This window comes from Nipponia nippon, unplaced genomic scaffold (genome assembly GCF_047370975.1).
Source record: "Nipponia nippon isolate SJK-2023a ecotype South Korea unplaced genomic scaffold, ASM4737097v1 scaffold_5, whole genome shotgun sequence".
In the NCBI taxonomy this organism is placed as follows: Eukaryota; Metazoa; Chordata; class Aves; order Pelecaniformes; family Threskiornithidae; genus Nipponia; species Nipponia nippon.
In genome coordinates this window covers 62,560,876-62,581,538 of record NW_028262369.1, presented here as the reverse complement: position 1 = coordinate 62,581,538, position 20,663 = coordinate 62,560,876, and the positions used below count along the sequence as shown (strand labels likewise).

Sequence of the window (20,663 nt, the reverse complement as noted above, 5' to 3'; positions counted from 1 at the left end):
GGATGGAGAGTGGCTAAAGGTGTATTTTCATGTGAGAAAACCTGTGCTCAGGGCTTTTATGCTACAGCCCATGACCTTGAGCAAGAGACTTTTTGAAAGTTGAGTCATCTCTTTTGAATCAATAGACCTATAGTGATGCACACAATTTTAAGCCTTGGCTCAGTCTCTGCTTTAGAGAATGCAGACCAGGAGAGATTTTATTTCCTTTTTTCTGCCTTTAGTTTTGTGAATGCTTTGCAACAAAAAACCTGTGATTTATGAGCTCTGCTGGCTGCCTTCAAGGTGCTTGATGGAAGGATCCCTGCTCTGCTGGTCTGCCTGGGAAGGTGATGACGTGGCCTCTCCTGCACTACTGCAGGTTAGCAGGAGCCTGTGGGCTGTCATCACCAAGGAGCCTGGTGAGGGCGTCTCCAGTGATGCTGATGTTTTATGTTGTGCAAACCAAACTTTAGCAAAATCCACCAGTGGAAATGGATCCTGGAGGTATAACTTGGATGGAAATAGTCTAAAATAATTTTTGTGCATCTCTACACCTATGAGAACTTTAAGGAATTGCAAGAAAGAACCAGTGATGATTAATCATTTCTGTGGTCACCTGAGGTTTGCAATGAAATAAGCCTGAAAGCCACCATCAAATGTATTTTAAAAGGAAGACAGGCTCTCAAAAATGAAGCATGAACTTAGTGCTGGCTCTGCACAGTGTGGCCTGTCTAAGAATGCAGATGCGCCTGGACATGCTTCATGCTGCTAGAAAAGGAGGTTTTGTGCGGAGCTGCCACAAAATAATTGTATATTGATCAGGTGAGAAGATAAACAGGTGCAAAGGAGGAGGAGGATGGCAGGTCCTTATTTCAGTTGCTGGGTTAAGGATTTTGATCCAGTCAGTTTTCTGGGCTTGGGACAGGACACCATGGGTTTATGTCCCTGGAGAGCTTGGATGTGTCCCAAGACATCTCTGGGAGTGCATCAGGTCTGCCCTTAGGGAGCAAAGTCATCCCAGGTGTTGCAGAGGAGACATGTCCCTGTGGTCTTGCATGGGCGCTGCTGTTCGCAGGTCTCTGGCGGTGTTGTGCCATCTTACCCTGAGCTGCAGAGCTTGTTCCAGGGGCTGCAGCAGGAAGGCTCCTCTTCCGCTGTTAGCAGCAGCTTCATGCAAGCAGGAATACTAGAGCAAACCCCCAGTCTCTCCCTCATGCTTGCTGGGACTTGCCAAGACCCGCTTCAAAGGGAAAGCAGCAGCAGCTGGGGATGCAAATTATCGCTGGCATCTGCCTCATTGGGTGCACAGCTCCTGGGGAGTGCATGAATGCCTCTCTCCTGAAGGAGAATCCATGTTGAGAGGAGGCATAATGAGCAGTGACAGAGCTTCAGATTTCACAAGGCCCCAGAAAACCCAGCAGTGAGAAAGCTGTTGGTTGGAAACCATGCCCTGTTAGTCCTGCTACTCACTGAAACAGGGATCAGCTTGCTTGGGGCTTGCCTGGTTTTTACAGACAGTTTAATTGATGAGGATGCGGTTGTGGCCAACACAGAACTTCTGTGCGTTTGGGCTGCGTTTAGTTGAATCAATATAGGGGAAGCGTGTTTTCCATCCGGAGCGTTGACACGATTCATTCTGACGCTTCAGAGGTGGAATATGTTCCTTCTTTCAGACTAAAGTCACACAGAGGTGGCACTGATTGCAGCAGCAGAATGGAAGTGGGAGTTCCTGTGCTGGGCTGCGATCCCTGTGCAATTACTCTGAAGTCTCTGCCTTTCTGGTCCAGTTTTAACAGGACGGCTCTGTCTTGGGGTTTCCTATAGCCCAGGGAGTCAGGCCCTCCTCCTCCAGGAGGAGGGAGGTGATGGTTTAAATCCATGCAGTGAAGTAGGAGTCTAGATCTCCCATATTTCAGGGGAGTGTGCAAGCCACGGAGCTATTGGATGAAAGGGTGAGCGCTGCTGCTTCTGCTCTGTTTCACAATGAACTCCCTTTGAGACTTTTGCCTTTTGCTGTCTAAACTGCCTGAAAATGCAATTAACTTCCCATTTTGCCAGTAACTTAAAACCAAGTTACTTGGTTTTTCATTATCCACACAGGAACTTTATTTTCCTTTTACGCTTTTGCTATGTCCACCAAGCCACACATGCTATAATGACTATCCAAGAGACATTTCTACTAGTTGCAGTTTATCTGCAGTGTTGTGCAGGGGTCAGAAGGTAAAGCATGCTTCTTCCAGGGTAAGTTTCCTCAGAAGAGCTTAGGCCAGTGGTTTCCTTCGGGGTGCTTTACTCTGCCCAAGACAGCCAGGGCAGCCAGAGGGTTGGTTTAGTAGGCCACAGAGGAAGAGATCCTTTTTGGGCAAGATCATGCTAATTTATATGCTACTACTCTATGGCCAAAAGGGCCACTGCGAGTTTAGCGCATCTCTGTTTGAGTGCCTGCTTCAAATGTGGTTTCCTTGCTTTGTTTTTTTGAAATCGTTGGCAAGTTCGTCACAGGACGCCAGATCAAGCACTCGGGGAAGTGTTGTTGGTCACTCAGAAGGCACTGGTGGGCGTTTGCTTTCAGGCAAGGTGTGTAACACTGAGAATATAGACAGTGTTTACAAATACCTAAGGACAGTCACCCTATTCCAGTCTCTTCTTGGAGCATTTCTCCTGTCCCATGCACACTTATCTTCTATCATTTCAGCTGTCTGACATGTTGTCTCGTTCCTGTGATCAACTGCTATCTGACACCTGTTGCTGTTAAATATTTGCTGTGTTCCTCTTCTGAAGGTTGGGTGGCTGCAATGTCAGCAGGAAAAATTGCAAGTATATGTGTACCATTTGGCAATCAACGAGCTTTGAGAAAGATTGCAATGGTTTGGAGCTGTGCCCTGGTACAACGACAGCCCATAAGTGGGAAGTGATGCCATTATCCAAAGTTACAAGAAGTACAGGGAAGTTCATGGAGAAGCCTTTTGAACACAAACAAGGGAGGTTCAGTGAAATTTAAAATCAATATGTGGCAATAATGTTTTTTCCAACATCAGATTGTGAAACGTTGCCAGGGGACTAGTTGAGGCCAAGAACTTAATAAGATGCAGAAAGGAACTGGGTGTTCAGGCAGTTATCAAGAATATCAGAGTTACAATAATTCATAACAAATTTGGAAGGAATATATAATCCATTTCATTATCCTTAAGCAGTTCTTGAACTGATAGAGACTGGGTGCATTTTTCCACATCAAGATGCTGCGGAGATCCTTGTGCTCCCTCTTAAACTTGTGGTTTTGGCCATAAGAGAGACATTACTGCCTTGGCTGGACTGCTTGTCTGGTTTGATTCTTGCACATTTCACCACAGGCTTAAAGTAACAAGCCAGGGATCTGCTGCCAGCAAACTCTCTCAAGATCTCAGCTTCAGGCTGTAATGCTGACTGTGTGCAACAGGGTGCCTAATTAATCTACTCACGATTTGGCTTTGTCAGTGCTCACAATGTGCAAGGCACAGAAAAGCAAAGCCATTTGCTATCCAAGATGCTCGCAACTGCAGGACACTCTGATAAGCGGTGGAAGCTTGTGCAGAAGAGTCAGGCCTGATAAATGGCCAGGTCAGCATGTTTCAGGGGTCTTGGTCCAACAAGGGTGCCCTGTCCTCAGGAAGGCAGTCTGGGAGCAGGGCACAGCATGGGAGACCTGGGGGTGACTGCGCAGGAATGCGACCTGCAGACAGTCAGGGCTGGCACCACAGGATTTGCAGGTGGTGGGAAATAAGACATTGATGGATGAACGCTGGAGACAACACTATATAATGGCACAAAGGTTGGATTCCGTGCACAAATGAAGGACTCTGTCAGCTCGAGGGAGGCAATGGGTGTGTTTTGGCATGAGGATTTGCCCCTTGGTACCCTGAATGCAGCCAGTGTAGGCTGAAGTCAAGCCATGCTGAAGGAGCAGGCAAAGGAATGAGTATCTGAAGAAGGGGAAAGAAGGCACCAACTGGTGCGCCTCATATAGCCTACGGCTGACTTAGCACTTGTGTCGCATTGCCCTCCTGCTCAAGGTTTTCTAATTCTGTTCCAGACGATGTCAGTGTCCCCCAGCAACTGTCAGTGAGACATACAAGGCATTCCTTGGAGAGCCCGTGAGCATCTCTGTCACCCCTCCGCCTCGCCCCAGGAGGGCCAGCAAGGCGGGGAGCAGCTTACTGAAGGTGTGCCTGCTTCTCAGCTCTTACTGGATGACTTTAGGGGCTGCCTTCAGCTCACGTTCAGACTGCTCACCTTCCCAATGCTGTTGTTCCCTGAGGAAGAAACAGCATCACCCAAGTGCTCTTTGCAGTTTGCTTTCCACTCTCCTGTAAAGCTTTTGATCATTTTTTTTTTTTTGGCGCCTCGCTTTCCTCTGCATGAGCATCAGTTTATAGATCACTAAGCAACCAGGTTCTGAAATGCAAGTGCCTGGCTAAATGTAACGAAAATATGCATGAGCAGGGCTGCACCTGGCTCCCGTTGCCCAGCTGCTTTGGCAACGGCTGCAGTTGAGGCAGAATGGGTGTATCAAATCCCACCAGGCAGGACTCTTTACTAGGGAAAGCACTAGCTGATGGGCCCAGAGGGGTACTAGTAGTTTTAAACATAAAGGTTAGGCACTGCATAAGATGCTAATCTCGGCACACTCACTCTCACTACCTCACACCACATAGGATAGAATTTCCCTTTGTGCTGCTTTGGGCAATTGGAATTCCTGTGGCTTCAGGGCCCCGCAGCCTGGGTGTGAGCTGCAGAGATTCACTGCCTTTCCCTTCCTCTCTTTGCTGTGGAGTGTGCAGCGGAGGAGTTAAATTACTGCCCATTTAAAATGAACTGTGTCTTTCTCAGGTCCTGTTTTAATCTACTAGGAGATGGAGTGACTTCAGACTTGGAAAGGGCATTAAAGGATAGCTAAGTATATGTCATAGAGTACCCACATATCTTCATTGCCTGGGAAGTTTCAGTGTGACATATGGGACATTAACCTCTTTTCTTTCACTTTTTTCTTCCCTCTCGTTTTTGACATAAAGTGTTCCAGAAGGTCTTGAGTCAGCCCAGGATCTAAAGGCCAAACTGGCTGTTAGGATAAATCACCAGGCTTGACATGATGTGGGTTAAGTTTTGCTGATTTTTGTTAGGGATGGTCCAGGCTTGAAATATCTCAAAACTCCAAAGATTGTATCTGTTCTTAGGAAATCTGGTGCTGTCACAATCTAGACCTCTTTTTCTCTTTGCCGTCAGTAAGACGACTTCTTGACGATGGGAGGTATGGATAGCCTTCAAGACCCAAAGCTTGGAGATGTGAGCATCACTCTCTGTGATCATACATTTTCTGTTCTTGTCATTGAAATCTTGTCTCTGTCAAGCATGCGGTCTGCATTTGCTTAAATATTGCTAAATGCCTACACACTCCAAAACATGTTGGATACACCGGAACACCTTGTTTTTTGATTGCATGCATGAGTCTTGCTGTTGTGTTAGAATTTAAGCATAGCTCAGTCATATGCAAACCTTGAGACAGCCCAGCAAGAACGAAGCTGTAGGAACTAAAATTTTTCAGCTATTTCCATGTGTAGCAGTAAATGCTTTGGATTTGTGGAACCTATGTAGATTTCGGATAATACTTATGCATTTTGAATCATATCCATGAAGATGATATTCTTTGGGGGGAGAGGGCTATAACTACACTATCATATGATCAATTGCATTGTACATATCTCAGGAAACTGAGTCTAAGTAGCATTGTCAAGGCTTATTAAACCCTTATAGAGATCCACACAAATGAATATAATCTGTGCCATGGTTATCTGAGTGGACACAAATGAGCTTAATGCATTTGATGAGCTCCTTCTTTCTCATGAATCACTATGAGAGTGTTTCTGAGCATCCTGTGTACCTTCTTAATGTGTTTATTGCTACCTGTAAAAGTTGCTGTATGTAAAGAATTGACATGGAAAGATAGAGCTGACATTTTGCTTTGGAGGTTTGGGGGTTTGAAGCTATCGTATCTGGTGGCAGGATGTTCCCCATGGCACCCCAAGCTGTAGCACCCCTCTGTAGTCAACACTACACCTTTGTGCCAGCCTCCCAGCCATCATGGTGCTCAGCTTGATGTTGTCTATGGACTTGTGTTCTTCTGTAGCATTAACAGGTGCTTTCTGATGGCACTGTGTCCTCTTACCCCAGCAGGATTTTCATTCCCAGTGCGTGGCCTATGGCTGGAGAGGTGTCCTGCTACCAGCAGGCAAAGGAGGCTGCAGGCAGGGCCAGGCGCTCCTTTAGCCAGTCAGGGGTAAAAGAGCCTTCTTTTAGAAACGTCACGAGAAGAGATGTGGGTCCCTTAATCCTTTTAACTGAGAAGGGAGACTCAGGCACTGGTTGTGCTGCAGTCTAATGGGCCAGAGCATACAGTGAGCTACCAGGTGCTTCTTATAGGAGGCAGGAAGGTCTTGCCACTGCCAGCGATACACTGGATAAACCTGGCCAAGCAGTTTAAAACTAGCTGTGATGGAGCTTGGCCTCTTATGTTGTGCTCATAACACCTCTGCGAGTGAAAACAAACCTCGGTAGAGCACTGTGAAATTCTCCTATTGAAGCTGCTCATGGGTGCAAGCCTGTTTTAGGGGAGCAGCGATGCATATGCCTGTAATGGCTGTCCCCCAGGATCTGTCAAGGAGCTATGCTGGCTTTCTTTAAATAGCCCACTGCTTCTGCGCCCCTTATTTAGCTGTAGGGAGGCAAATGACACGGTGATGCTCAAGAATGTCATTTTGCTTCTCGTGTGACCTATGAGATCAGAGGTTGTTAGGAGGAGATATACAGTGACTCTCACAGAAAGTGCTGCTGGATCCAGGACCTGGAAACCCTGTGGGGTCGGGCGGGATGTCGGGGCACAAGGGCTGAAGGGGACCCCCTGAGGGGGACTCTCTGCCTGTAGGGAGTGACTGAGCACCTTGAACACCTTATGAAAGCTTTGTGTGCCTGGTGTTTGGCAGCCAGTGCAAGCTGCCTCTGCCTACAGCTCTTTTAACTATTACATTTAAAGCTGCTATTTCATATAAGGTGCATGTAATTAGGGCTTTGGAGGTCCACCTACAGAGTACGATACTAGCAAGCTTTCAACTTCAGCCCCTTCTGCTTGAATAGCCAGCCCTGAGGGCTTTTCTCCTGCTTGTTAAACTTCTGTCAAAGTCAGTTGCTTTGCAATATGAGATGACTTCAGAGCTGCCAGCAAGAGGCTGATGACATACTTTATGAAGACTGTTACCCTCAAAGGTAGTTCAGTTATTTTTATTGAATATTTTTGTCCCAAACTCATCTCTCCTGAGCAACTCTGTTAAGCCAATAGAACTGCAACAGTTGGCTGTGGGCTGCTGCATGTGTACGTGCAGGTGTGACTTTTAACCCTTTTTGTTTATAAGGTTAATTCTACCTTTCTCCTTGAGAAATATTGGATCGTAGAAATGGGAACAGCAAGTACAGCTGGACCCTAAGTGCCAAAGCTGATTTGGGTGAATATTTGTAGCGAGGACAGTTTAAATGACAGGGGTAAGTACAGTGGAAGAAGTCTTCACTTCTATAGTTTTGGGGGCTCTGAAATAGGTGGGAGATCAGATCCTGAAAGGTGATGCTGCCACGCAAGAGTCGCCTGACACAAACTCCAGCCTCATGACTTCTTTAAATTAGTTGTGCCACCCTTTTTGTTTGGCAATGGTCACATTAGAAAATTTTTACCCAGTCATTTTGGCAAATTAATGTTAGTTTCTGGGTTTGGCAAAGATGGGTAAATGTAACTATTCACAGCTTAAAATCTGGACAGTCTTGATTAACAAGTAGACCACATGGTATTTTTGTTTCCTGCCTGGTTTGTCTAACTCTCAGAATGTAATGATGGCAGAGAACTTTTGCAATAACAAGTTCATCATTAGTTTTAAGCAAATGTTTTGAAAAACTTTTGTAAAGTAAATAGATTTGGTGAAGACTTCTGCAAAGAATATAAGATATTTCCACAAAATGGAAGTGATTTAGAAATTCAAGTGTGTATTTTGTAGTGATTTTTTTCCATACTCATACAACAGCATTATCCATGAAGGTATTCAGTGTTTTTGACAAAATTCAGACATGCTTTTCATCTCTCATGTAGAAATGAAACACTAGTTTCTGGTATTTACCTGCTATTTCAGCAATAGTCTGTGGCACCCATACTGTCCCAAGAGAGCAGAACTCCAGTAGTGTTTTGCAACTGGTGTGATAAAATGAAATAAAGTTGGCTTCATCACAAAGGAGCTTCCTCTGCCTTTGCAATCTCAAACGCCTTGTCATAACGTTAGCCTCCTTGGGAATATAGTAGGACGATCCCTGGCAGGCGTCATGCTACGGACGTGGGATCCACGTAGCCGTGTTGTCCCCAGGTGTCTGTTGCTGTGGAGCATTTCTGCCTGGCGGGTGCTGGTGGATGCTTCATTTTGCCTCCTCTATCTGTGATATGTTTTGTGGCTGATCCCCTGTGGGGCACATGGAGTTGGTTTTTTTCCTGGTAGATATCTAAAGTAAACAACTTAGCTGAATGTCTGAATACTTTTAACTAGCAATAACATGAAACTGTATGCGCTGCAGTGAACACAAGCCAGTGCTTTTCCTTCAGAAACTGTTGTGAAATCATTTTGTATGTGTGTTTTGATTTGTCCTTGTGAATGTTACATACAGATAATGATTAATGAAAATGTTTTATTAATTCTTCTCTTATTGTGCTTAAATGAATTGGCAGGGGCAAGGGAGATTGCTTAGAATTAAATTATAAGCTTTTGGGGACTTAGCATTTTTATAGCAGCTACATAAAAAGATACGATCTCCTACTTTCAACGGTGTTCCCTGCAATGAGTGTACAGGTTTATGATGAGAAAATCATACTGAGATAATTGAGGGATCTGAGAATCAAGACATTTGGAAATCTGTCTGTGGCTATGGGTGGAACCTTCACCTTGTTGGACGCATCTCCCAAGGGGTGGGAAGTGGTGTAACGTTAGCAGCTTCCTCCCGGTGCCTCCCTTCTCCCTCTTCCCGAGTTAAAAGTCAGTTTAGCACAGCTTTTATAGGATAGGTTGGAGAGGGGGTTTGTTGTACATTTAATAATGCCATAGTTACCAGCCTGTGAGGTTTGGGGCTGGAATGTCATTTTTGTGCCTGCTGCTTTTGGAGTTGGGAGTATCTGTCTCCCATTTGTGCTTTTTATGATCTGAAATCAATTGAGACTCTCAGTCTCTTTTTAAAATTAGATGGGGCTTATGCTCCTTTAGAGCATCACTGTAGAGATGTCCCCAAGGAAGCTTCCAGTGTGGGTGCGGTCTCGCCATCTTCTCTTTGTATCACTTTTTTTTTTTTTTTTTTTTTTTACTTCTTGCAGTTCCCTTTTGTTGCCATTATGGAGGCAGTGTCTTTATCTTCCCTTCTGAAAGGTTCAATTTCCACAAGGATTTTGTATAGCATTTTTATAATTTTAACGGTATTTAAAGAAGAACCGTAATCAAGTCTCTCAGTCTGCTGTGGGCTTTAACATTTAATACAAGCAAGCTGCTAATCCTGGGTACCACACTTGCTTCTCTACCTGAGGGTGGGGAATGCTGAAAAGCACCTTGCCCCCACTCCCAGCACATCTAATTTAGCAGATCTGCTTTCTTCGCAGTAGAGTTCAAAACTGACGTTCCCCAATTCCTAATTAACTTGACAAGTGTGTTTTGTCCCACAGTCCTGTCCCTTCAAAGGGAAGGAGAAACCCAAAGCCACAGCAGGGTTGTGAACGCTTGCTCTTGTGGTCTATCCGCTCGCTGGGAGGAGCGGAGCCGTGTGTTTGCTGCAGCTCAGGATTAGACAGCTGAAGAAAACAGTCCAGCAGAAAGTGGCAGTGGCAGCTCTTGGGATAAGATGACATCTGCCAGGAGGAACGGTGTCGTTGGCAGCTTCAGCGGCTGAGGGTTGCTCTTCCCCTCTGTGTGCTCTGATGCAGACCTGCTTTCCCTGTCATCCTTTGCTCAGTAATGAAGATGGTAATTGTTATTTATTGGCCAAGGATTTCAGTAGTCACAAGTGATTTTCAGAGACCAATTTGGGGTTTTCAGACAGCGATGAACACTCTCCTTTTAAAAGAAACAAAATAAAGAAAACAACAACAAAAAACCCACCCCCACCCCCCGCAGCCTCCTTTCATGGATTTTTTTTAAGCTGAATGTTCCCCAAATCAAGGTGTCTCAACTCACTTCGCTTTGAAAATCCTTTACTAGAGATGGGTTTTTAAAGAGCAAGTGATAGCTAAGTCTGCTTCTAATGATGTCTCTGGGGCCACAAGAATGTGTAGTATGCTGTACGTTGTATGTTGCATGATTAGGGTTCAAATTAAGGACAGAAAGAACCTAATGGGAAACAGTGATAGGAGGATAAAAGCAAAGACAACTACAGCCAGGCAGTCTGGTAAGTGGGTTCAAGGCATAGGGAGAGCTAGGAAAATATGTACAAACAGGAGTTTGGTACCCAGCACACTGAGGTGGTATCACCTGCAAATGCTTGGATGCGGAACTAATGGGAACAGTTTAACAGGGGTCTGGCACAGCTTTCCTTTCTGAGCTCTGGGGGCAGGACAAGTCTGCGCAGTGGCCACATCATGGGGCCTGAATTCCCATCCCAGTGCTGTCATGAGACAAACAGAAAGCACTCAACCCCTCTGGAAAGCAAAGATACGGGGAATTTTATTACTTCAGTTGACTTAAAGATGATCACAATTTAGTGTGTTTTCCAGCTGCCTATTTCAGAGTCAGAAGGTACTCCTTGTATGCTTTTTTCCTAATGCATTTGTTCCTGAAGGATGGAGCTTTTCACCTTCCCACGGCCATTACAAACTGCCAGTTGGATTTTTCTCTGTTGTCTTTTCTTCAAGCCCTAAATTTGTGCCCATGCAAGGCTCCCAGCCCTGTGTCATATCTAAAGGTCATGTCCAGTGATTTAGCTGGAGCTGAAGAAAATGTGCCCAACAGCTAGGCGGGGCTCTTGGGATGCCTGGCCTGCTGTAGAATAGATGGCTAAGAGATCCCTGCTGTGTTTAATAGTTCTCTGACAGTCTTGGCCAGCAAATGTGGTACACTTCATTATAACTCAGCTTCCACTCAGGCAAATGACCTTTGCAGTGGTTAAGTAAAACACCTCGAACTTTCATGGTCCTTTTAAAGAGCTAGTGACAGTTTCCTTGCTGGTGGGCAGTGTACGCCTCGGGGTTCATATGGGGGGGGGCTTGCGTGTGGGCAAAGGACAGGGTTATGATTCACATTGTAACAAATAATACTCCACGCCGGTCTAGTTCTTTGTGACCTACCTTCACAGAGCATGTCTCCTGCAAGCTTCCAGGGCCGGGCAGCGCTGTCTGGGAGCAGCGGGGTTGTCTGCCCAGCTTTCCCCCCTCTAGCTGGGCTGGCAGACCTGGCCAGAGGCAGGGAGAGGGGAGTTCTGCAATAGCAAAAGGGCTGTCAGCTATCTGTGAGATGTGGGGTGCTGCCTTCTTCCTGACAGCTACGAATCCAGCCAAGGCTCATCTCATTGCCATGGTAGTACCTCCTGACTGTGAAGTACAGGGAACAATCAGTGGCAGAGCATGATGATAACAGGTTAATCAGAGGAGAAATGATTCAGATGTTCCTTCGTCTGGGAAATGAAGCACTGCTGTAAAGACTTTTTTTCCTCAGGTATTCTCTCACAAGACTTGGAAGGCATAATGTTGGAGACATAGTATTAATTTTGCATTGCTTTCGGTTCTATATTTGTACATTTGTTTTTTTAGGTACTGATTTCTTCCTTAGCAGCTTTTGAGCATTTTGAAAGTGCTGTAAAAAATGTTACTCTTTGCAGTATGGCAAATGCAAAAGAAGCGTCTTCAGATTTCAAGCTCTAACTGGGGTCCCTATGCGATGTGCCACATCAAGAAATAACAAGAAACTCTGCCTCAGAGATGCTGGAAAATGAGTGAAAGAAATGGGAGAAAACCAAAGCAGAGAGCAGCCAAATGACTTGTTGGAGGAGCCCCAGCTTGGCAGTTGCAGACAGAGGAAGGAGATTTTTCTGCTGAGTCCCAGTCCAAGGCAAGGCACGTCCACTGGAATGAGCTGTCTTGCCTGAGCAGCTTTCAAACATTGCCTTCGGCCCCTGTTCTCTAAGTTTCTTTCCTTTTGGTGAAATTACGATGTTCAGAGAATTGTCAGGGCATCATGTAGAGACTTGGTAGGCTTGTGTCCAACCCTTCGATGCTCCCAAGTGTACGGAGGCTTTCTCCCAGTTCCTAGTGGAGCTCCCAAAGCTGCCTTCAAAAGTGGTGTGGAGGCACTGTCCTGAGCTGATGAGGCAGAGGAGACAGCTGTTGGAGCACACCTGAAAACTCATCTGTCCGGTATAGATGCCGAGTCTCCCACTCAGATCAGAGGTGGTGGTAGGATGTCACGTGAAACTTCCATCATCTGAAATTATTAAAGGGCTCAGCTCTGTCTGCATGGGCACGGCATGAACCTTTACAGTAGAAAATGTGTTGAGGCTAGTAATGCAGTGGGGGTTTTATTTTTCCAAATGGTGAAATTCATTGGGAATTTATCCCTCATTTTATCTGAGGAAGATCCAAGCTGCACATGGATCATTAAAGACTTTTGTTCAGGTATATCTAATCCATTTGCTAACTGAATGGTTTGGCTGCAACTTCCGTAGTCTGAGTAATATGATTTACTCTTCGTGGCCTGGTTTCCTAAGAAGGTGAGGCTTAAGGATTTGCCTTAATTGTCCATATTTCTGTATTCTCCCAGTGATATTTCTGACTCTTTTGGACTATTTCAGTGCAATTAGAAAGACGGACAGAAGTGTAGGAAGGTGATCACCTTCCTATAGGTTTTGTGAAAATTGCAGCTAGGAAGAGTCCCAAATCAGGCTCTCTTATTATAAAGCACACATCATATTTAAATCTTAAAGTGAGAAAAGCAATGAAAGGATGTTGGGCCATTTTTCTCTTGTTACGGAGCATGTCTCTTTATTTCCCCCTCGCTAATATTGCCTGTCACAAATCAGGGGTATGGGAAGTAAGTGCTAATATCATTGCTCCTTGGTTTTACAAGGCAGTAATTCAACACTTGAATGCATAGACTATTCAGTGGAAGGTTAAGTGGTTATTGGAGTGAATGAATGAGACTATTGCTGATGAAAACCAGGGAATTGAAACTATTGGTATTGTGAAGATAACAAAAGAGAGGGAGAAAGATAATGGAAGATGATTGCCCTGTTTTAAAAAGGATGTGTGTGCTCCCAAAACCCAGACACATTTGTACTCATTTGGGATCCCTACATCAGGCTTTGTCTTCTCTGTATGCTTGTAAAGCGTTGGGTTAGCCCTGCTGGAACGGGATATTTCCCAGCTGTGGGTGGTATAAACACCTTGGAGTTTATCCTCTGTGGTGATGAACCACCAGGGGTTTCCAAACGCTTTTACTGGCAACTTCCCACTTCTGGTCCAGAGCCCAGCTTCTTGCAGCTGAATTTGTCAGGCTTGTAAATACTAAGCACTGCAGTCCAGTGGGGTGGCGAGCCCTATTCTGGGAACTGCTGTGCTGTATCTTGGTGTGGCTTTCATCTAACTGTGATCCGCTATAGCTGCCACCCAGGTGGGGTTTGTCCTCTTTCCTATGGCGATAAATGAGCTACGAATTCCTTACAAGGGTATCCCTGGATGTAGGGTATGCTCTCATCCAAAGTTCATGTTTTATGGTCACCCTCTTGCAGTCTCTTAGACTTTGTCTTCTGAGGTCTCTCTCTCTTATTTTTTCAGCCACTTGTACAAATCTGATCGATCCCTTCCTATCCACTACTGGGAGCGTCAGTATGGAGGAGGAGCACCTTAGTGCCAGAGCAAAGTGCTACAAAACAGCTCCAAAAAGCTTCTGGGAATAGGGGTGCTTTGGGTCTCCCCTGCAAGGAAGCTGTTTGGCACTACTGTGGTCTCCCCTTCACCAGTGAGGGGTATCCTTAAGGGGGGGGTAGCTATAATAAAACTCGGCCAAATGGTGGAAATATGATCGACTTCTCAATTAATCTGATTAGAGCCAACAGCCGTTATGTGGAACATTTGCTCCTGCCCTGTATGCAGCTGCATACTACAGTGTAACTATTTATGGGCCCGGCTCCAATGGGATTTATGGATGGCAAAGTACTACCAGGGTATTCGATTACTGCCTGAGATCACTGCAAATGCTGCAGCAAACTGCAACAGTCGCAAAACGAGCTTTTCGCAAGGGCTGCCTGACACGTGTCCTGCCAGTGAGAAATTCCCCAGCCATGAGGAGATGGAGTTAAATGGTTCCCCACAGCCGCGCTCTTTTTTCACTACTTAAGGCTTTCAGGTTGTTTTTAGCGCTGCCTCTGTGCCTTCTCCGTTGCTGGCTGCCTTCCTTGCTGCAGAGGAAGCAGAGCAGTGTGCAGTCATCCATGGGCTTCAAGGGTGGCCATTCATTACAGGATCTATTGTACTTTTTGGCCAAATTTGCCATCTTTCACCCTCTAGGGGAAACAGAGGCGATGCACAACTTCTGAGGGTGAAGGGTGGCTGCAAGGTGTCCCATCCAGCACAGAGGGCGGCAAAAACAAATGGCTCTTGTGCCTCTGGAGTTGAAGGCTACATGAAAAAGAACTTAATCCTCTTCTCCCCTTTCTGCTGGCAACTCTTAGCATCTAGATTGCCCAAATATTGGGGATGAGGTTGTTCTTGGGTGGTCCTGGGCTATGCTCAAATGCTTCCTCCGCATGAGCAGCAGGGAGGGTGCAGGTTTCCTTGTGCTCAGCTGGTTTTGCCTTCCTCCCACATTGCATTTTGCCTTCCCCTTGCTGTGATGCTGTAAACTGGATTTGTGAAAAGATCCGGAGTAAAAGCCACCATCCTTCTTCCCCAAAAAGGGCAGCATGCGGACAGAAACAAGTGGGTGAGAGTGAGGTGGGGAGAGAAGTAAAACAGAAGTGTCTTCAGGCAGCTCTGCTGCAGGAGGAAACAGCAGGGACCACCATGCTGCGGGTGAAAGCTGGCTTGAGCAACACTTGGGAATACAAAGCTTTTGTGAGTGAAACAATAGCAGGCTCTGTCTCGAATCAGCAGCTGTATTGAGAGCTGTTTTGTTCTGCTCTTCCCCAACAGCTTTTGAGGGAGTGGTTTTGATTCTGAAACAGCAAAAATTCTGCAGGATGCAAAGATGTCACGGTCCTCTTCGGGTCTCAGAGCAGCCATGCATTGCACCTGCCCAGGCAGGCAGAGATCTTCATGCTCATCCTCTGTTTTCAAAGGTCAGTTGTGCCAATGGGGTGGTACCAGGGTGGTAGGCAATGCTCATGCCCAGGCACCAAATGCCACGTTCACAGTAGTGCCAGCACAGCCATTGGCACAGCAAGCCCCTCATCTCCTCTCTGGGCTTGCAAAGCATCACCCAAGCCAAGCAATGTCACTTCTGCAGTAGCATCATCCTTGATCCTCGCTCCAGAGCTGGGAAGGAGCACTCTGAAGCCCAGTTGGTATGAAGTGATATTCTGTAATCTTTGGCAAAGACGGGGGTACAGGAGGGATGTAAATATGTTTGTGTTAAAGGGAGAGTGCTGTTTCTAGCTCATGGTAAGGGGATGTTCGATGAGGGACATCCTGAATGATGGAAGAGTTTACTTGTTCTTTCCAAAAGAAAGCAAACAAACAAATCCCAACCAAAAAATCCAACAAAAAGCTACCTGTCAGATCTTGCTGGGATCCTTTAATTAATATGCCAAGACTCACTGCTAAGGTCAGACACAAACAGGTTTATTAGCTAGGCCTGACATTAGATCAACTGTTCAAAGTTAAACTCCTCCTGACTCCTACATTCAGCTGTTGCAGAAGGGCTGGGTCCTAAACTGCTCTAAATCAGCTTAACTCCATGGGCTTTACGCAACTCCAGATCTGGCCCACAAAAACGATTTTTCCAGAAAATTACTGCCGCCAAGAAAAGCGAAGGTAAGGAGGAAAAACAAAACTAAAAAGGCAAGCAGAAGGTATAAGCTGTGTTGATTGATTCAGGGAGAACAGTCAATGAAACAACCCTCTCAGTTTCAGCTATAATCTGGAAATCCACACTTTACCCCTTTTGCCAAGGTTAATGAGCTGTGCTTGGTAAGTTGAAAGGCCCAGCTGTAAAGATGCTGCAGTATCCATCCATGCCAGCTGTGATACTGAATTTGGGGTTTTGAGTCTGTTGGCCTGAGCTTAGTTATCTGCTTCCTGCCGTGTTGAGAGTGAGCTTGGATGCTAACATTGCACACCCACTGTGCACAGGGATCCCCTTGAAAACCTGAAAAAACCCACTGGCCTGAAACCCCCCACTCCAAGGGGCCCAGTTCCTTGCCTTGTGCTCCTCTGTCCCCATGCGTGGCTGAAACAAGGAGTGGCCCGAAACCTCCCAAGACTGCCTGTCAGCAGGGTCAGGGAGACCCAAGGCTGCTCTGGCACTGTTGGCTTCAGGCCATGTCCCAACAGAGACAGCACTGCAAGCCCATCTGCAGGAGCCATTTCAGCCCTGCCTAGGCCTGTTTTTTCCCTTGACATCAAAATAGCTCAGTGGTGAGCCTTGGCACCCTTACACATGTGCCCAGCTGGGTTTTCTTGATGCTCTTGCCCTTTTGGGATGTCCCCAAACCCTATGGCGTTCTAGGGGAGGCACATTCAGTGCAGGAGACTTCATAGAGCCAAGGGCAGCCTGTGGGGATGGGGGTTGTTGGCTCTCTAGTTCCTGGGAGTTGGGAGCAGTTGGTGGCGGAACTTGTGCAACGTCTGTAAAACTGACGTGGGGAGGCATAGAGCATCTTCACCCAACGCGTGGAGCGTTTCCTTGAAAACCTGCCTGTGTGGCTGAGGAGCATGAGGAGTTGTCCTCCTCTGTGGGGGCTTGTGGAGGAGCCTGGGTGGCTTCAGGCAGGATTAGGAAAGATGTGCTTTTCTGGTTTGTTTTTTTTTTGAGTGCGTATATAACTCACTTAGAGGCCATGCACTTCTGAAGAGCTTCCACATTTCTCATCTCTGTCATCCCACACAGTATACAAATACAACCTCAACGATGTGGGCTTTTTTGTTGGCGTGACTTTCCCAGGGCTACCCAAGAGCTGAATCCCAGCTCTCTCGAGGTACGATTTAGCAGCTGAGGGTGCAGGCATGTGCTTGGCAGTGGCAGGGTGGCTGCTGCTGTCAGGCTGCATTGCCACCTGCTGGGGGCACACAGCCCCTTTCTGAGGCCACCTCCACCCATGCTTCAGCAAGGGGTATCCTCAAGCCAGCTCCCCTGCCAGGAGGAAGCCTAGCTGGGCTCCACCATGTTTCCTCAGGTGCTTATTTTGGGCAGATCTGCTGCCTCCCACTCTGTTGGATTTTGTCTTTGGACACTTCATAACATTGCAAGTTGTAACTCTTGGTTTCGATTTCCTGGTCTGGGTACTGGCCTTCAGTTCATGTTTCTTTCCTGGGTGCAGCTAAAGGGATGTGGGGGACACGTTGGCCAAAGGACTCAGCCTTTCTGGGCAGGAAGATGTGAGGAACCTGTGTTGTTCTTCCCAATGTAAAAAAAAAAAAAAACCACAAAACAAAAAAAAACCCTCTTGCAACAAATCAACTGTATGTGCTGGAACCTTGCTGGCCTGGAGCAGGACTTGTGGTCTCACTGGGACCAGCCACATTCGCTTGGGTGTTATGGTCAGAAAACCCTACTCAAATTTGGCCAAGGTATTACACTGTGGTGGAAAACCACGAACAAAATAAAAGATAGGAAGGGGGAAAGGCGAGAGAGTGGTGCAGAGGGATGGAAGTCTGATGAGATACTGGAGAGAAGCGAGGTCTGGCTGGAAAACTTGTTTAAATGAAGCCCTTCGCCAGCAGCTTTGTGCCCTGCATGGCTGCTTCTCCCACAGCTGCTTTTGTGGTATCGCCCGTGGGACACGCAACCTTAATTCTCCACCTGGCCCAGCTCCGTGCCTGTCAGATGGGAACAGCGTCCCTGTTGGGGGCAGGAGGCCGAGCTGGGGTTGCGGAGGCTGAGTTGCTCTTCTCTTGTGCTTTTTCCCTATCAGCTCAAGGAGGGCATCTGCCACGCCGCAGCCAGCAGTCTACTCTGAAGTGATTTCAAAGTGAAACCAGTGTGCATTGAACAACTGCAGCAGTAGTTCGTAAATTGATTTATCAGACGAGCTGTGTGTCTGACTGCTAATGCTGTAGGGGCTGAGGACTGCTCCTGGGGGGGATTTGTTTGGCAACATAGTATTAACCACAGATTTAGCATCAGTGCTGATCGCAGTTTGTGGGCATTTGAAAATTTAATATGTAGGAATGGGAAATGAAATAAGTTAGGCAGAGGCAGCAATAGCATATCTGTCCCCTTGCACTGTCCTTATGTCACCTCTTTCATAGTGGAGGCTGCCGTCAGCTCTTGAGAGCTGAAACCACAGCAGGCTCTTGGAGGAGATGCACACCTACAGATGATGTTTGGTTAACAGTGTTTGGGACACTTTTCATCTTAGTGATCACACTGGTATACACAGGAGGGGAACACAAACTGAGCCAGATGGCAATGCATTCAAAATGTGGTTTTTTTACTTATTTCTTGGGAGTACAAGGCACTTGATTTTTTTTAAGAACGGAACACCGCCATGGACAAACATAACCATCACCAAGAACTAAGTGTTAAATGTCTACACTTCTGATAAAGTCCTTCTCAGGTAGCTTGTTGAAGCAAGAGCAGTTGTGTGTTTTCAGGCTTAGTCTTGCTCCCGCTCCCTCTGCTTGGCATGAAGATGGGTGCAAGTGAGCAGCACCACACCTCTGTATGAGAAAGGAAGGGCAACCAGAGAAACTCTGCACTATGCTTCTTTCTCATCCTGATTGCTGGACCCCCTCCCTGAAGAGCTTTACCACAAACCTTAATAGAAATGGAAATTGTAGAAAACTAGGCTGTATAGGACCTCAAGCAACCTAATTTATGCTTGCGCTGGAGGGCAGGACCACCTTTACCCATACCATTCCTGGTCTTAAAGCCTCTGGTGCTGGACAGTCACAGCCTCCCTGAAGCAGCCTGTTCCTCCTTCCACTGGGCAGGAGGGTGCTTTTTTTGGAGGATCTACATCCTCTTTCTGGTGGCCAGCACTGCACACAGGCGTATTTTGGTGCAATTAAGACTAAACTGCAGGACTGTGGTCTCAATGGAAGCCACAGCAGGGAGGATGCAGCCTTGGACGGAGACAGCACTGCAAAATGATGTCCTGGGAGAAAAGCACAGCCTGCGAGGGAAAGCACAGGACTGGCCTTGATGGATTGGAGACAGGGAAAAACACGAAATACTCTTAACACTCAGGGAGTGTGGGAGGCTGATGAGCCTCTGGCATGGCTGTTGTGGCATATCTTGATCTCTTCAGACATGAATCCTGGTCACAAAGCAGGGGGTAAAAATAACCCAGAACTTGTTTGTTTCAATATTTTTATTAAATAGTGCTCCACTCAGCAGTTGTACACCAGGCCCTGATGATCCCCTGATCAGTGTACGAACCCTGGGATGTGATGCTGCCATGACACCAGACCGCATGAACCATCTCCTTGATGGAAGCAGCGCCCAGGAGAAACCCGGGCTCAGAGCAGTGTCCCTACACTGCCGTCACACCAGCCAAGCTGGGAGGTAACTTACAGCAGGCCTCCTGTACTACAGGGTCCCACCCCCAAGCTGTTTGAATAGCCAAATCCTGCTCTCAAAGCTGTGCTTCCTCCTTTCCAGTCACCTCCCTGTGTTGTTTAGGTGCCGTGAATGATAGGGGATGACCACTGCTGAGTCTGCATGAACTTGAGGCTTCTGGCAGGGATGCCCAGCCCAAAGCAGACGAGCTTCTCTGTGCTTCAGGCTGTCTTTTGATGAACTTCCTGAAACATGTGATGGCAGCAGGAGGCTGGACTTTGAGGAAATGGGCAGCCTTCCAGGAATGGCTTCTACTCGTTGCTGGAGCAGCCCATCCAGGAGGTTCTTGAGGGTCTGCCTATGCCACTGTGGCTAGGCTGCCTTGTGTTCAGGCACGTGAGCTAGCTGTGTTAGCGTGCCAGGTTTGGGTCTCCAGCTTCACTATCGCTGGTGCAGGCGCGCGCTGGCTTGGAGGCTGCCCACGCTGCCCTGTAGCTGCTCGCCTGCTCTTAGGTGGCCTGAGGCACTTAGCAACTGGGCCCTTAGAAGAACAAAACCCATGTCCACTCTTGTGCAGGCTGAGGAGCTGCCCTCAAACAGCACAAAGCAGTACAGCTGCATCAGTAACTTCCAGCGTGCTCGGTGTTTAGCTCGTGCTCAGTGCTAAGAAAGTGGTTTATAGGGTCAGGTCCCTAATTGTTGCAAATTAGTGTAGCATCAGCTAAGGATGGAAAAGCACATCTACCCCTTGCAAGTATCTGGTCTGCTTTTTAACCGCTATTTAACCCAGGGCAGGTTTTTCCAGTTGGGTAGATGTGTGGTTGCATATCGAACTACAACAAGCAGTAACAAGGCAAACAAGTGACTCAAATTATCCAGGTTCAGGAAAGCTTATAAAATAAAGCATGTAAACAACATCTATACAGGTAATAGGTTAAACAC

The 20,663-nt window shown here is 46.8% G+C and overlaps 1 protein-coding gene across 1 annotated transcript in view; it reads left to right on the top strand.

Moving 5' to 3' along the window:
* Positions 1–20,663, top strand: part of CPS1 (carbamoyl-phosphate synthase 1) — a 190,925-nt gene that overhangs the window by 34,309 nt on the left and 135,953 nt on the right. The window lies entirely within an intron of this gene.